The sequence below is a fragment of the Diabrotica virgifera genome, chromosome 6 (assembly GCF_917563875.1).
Source record: "Diabrotica virgifera virgifera chromosome 6, PGI_DIABVI_V3a".
Taxonomy (NCBI): domain Eukaryota; kingdom Metazoa; phylum Arthropoda; class Insecta; order Coleoptera; family Chrysomelidae; genus Diabrotica; species Diabrotica virgifera.
This window is the reverse complement of record NC_065448.1, coordinates 12,871,808-12,873,338: the sequence shown is the minus strand read 5'-3', so window position 1 is coordinate 12,873,338 and position 1,531 is coordinate 12,871,808. Positions and strand designations below refer to the sequence as shown.

At 33.2% G+C, this 1,531-nt stretch overlaps 1 non-coding gene across 1 annotated transcript; it reads left to right on the top strand.

The window, feature by feature from the left end:
- The first annotated feature begins 1,214 nt into the window (after positions 1 to 1,214).
- Trnad-guc (transfer RNA aspartic acid (anticodon GUC)) lies at positions 1,215 to 1,286 on the top strand. The gene has a single exon. It is a non-coding gene; the product is annotated as a tRNA-Asp (tRNA).
- The last annotated feature ends 245 nt before the right edge of the window (positions 1,287 to 1,531 follow it).

Below are 1,531 nucleotides of genomic sequence, written 5' to 3'. Positions count from 1 at the left end.
ATCTAATTGAAAACGTTTTGCGAATCCTTTTGGATGACTTTTTAATAGTTTTTCAATAAACTTTTTATACCATTATACAAGCGAAGTTTTTACTTGTTCTGTATGATTTTTAATTATGGTATACAGCCAGGTAGTGGAACTTTCCCATTGATTTTGAATAAATATAGAGTTCGGTGGAAACATTCAAGTCTAGTCCTGAAAGAAACAGTTAGTAAAAAGAGAAAAGTCAAAGAAGCCTGCGCCATGATCGTTAGAACTGATGCTGGAGTTGAAACGTTGGAATACCTACGCAATACTATTAAACATGACGATTATTAATCATAGACATAATAACAAGTAGATTACGCCAGGTCCGAAAAATAGCGTAACGCGGAGCAGTTCGCCGGGTCTGTGGTCTATCTATCTCTCTCTACCGGCGCTTAGCTTTCTCTCTCTAGCATATGATGGCCGCCGCCTCTGTGTTTGTGTCGTTCCATTACTCCCACCTCTTGGTAGATACGCTCACATTCGCACAACAGACAAAGATAGCTAGACCACCGTACTTGATATTGACGTTACAACCCGATGTATTGAGTGGCATATAACTGGTCTGGTCTATTGTTAACATGTCTCTGTTATTAACACAATACTTCGAAAGAGTTACCTATCACAAAAAAGCTATTTACTAAAATCTTTTATAAAAGGTATTTAACAGCCCCTTATAGCACTTCATACTAAAATAAGTAGAGGTATACCTATAGGTAGGTACCTACTTATTTTAGGTTCAGCACTGATGATGATCTCCTCAGATCGAAAACATTCTGCTATTGTGATGTAGCCCTTTAAGGGACTAAATGATTTTACTAAATACAATTTTTTGACATAAATAATAGATCTCAATGAAGTCACCTACTACAAAGGTGTAAAGTGAAAGTACCTACCTACTGCGATTTCATATTTTTATTTACCATTTCTAATATTCAAGAAAATATATTTCTATTGACTATACAGGACAATAGAGCAAAAGCAAAATTGTCTGATAAGAATATGAGAAGATAGAAGAAGACAAAAACTGTTTATATTTATTATATATATTCCTTGATTATTATAATATAAATTATAGAATTTTTTTTTTTTTTTGAATATAACTGATCAACATACATTTTTAAACATTATAATATTATAACGTTTAAAAATGTATCTTGATTAGTTAACAAAGAAAAATTTCTAATAAGTCCTCGGTAGTATAGTGGTCAGTATCCCCGCCTGTCACGCGGGAGACCGGGGTTCGATTCCCCGCCGGGGAGGACTTTTTTTTTATTTTTCTTCATTATTTTTTCCTTATTCCTACAAATTTCGATAAAATTATATGGTCTAATAAGCATATCAAAAAATCCATATAGTCATTTTTATTACAAGATTTCAACGTCAAAGGGATATAACTTTTTGGTGTGATCGAAACATGATGGCACACTATTATTAATTTTTATTGTGATATAAGGACGCTTATATCACATAATGGAAGTAGAAATGAAAGCTGGAGATGACATGC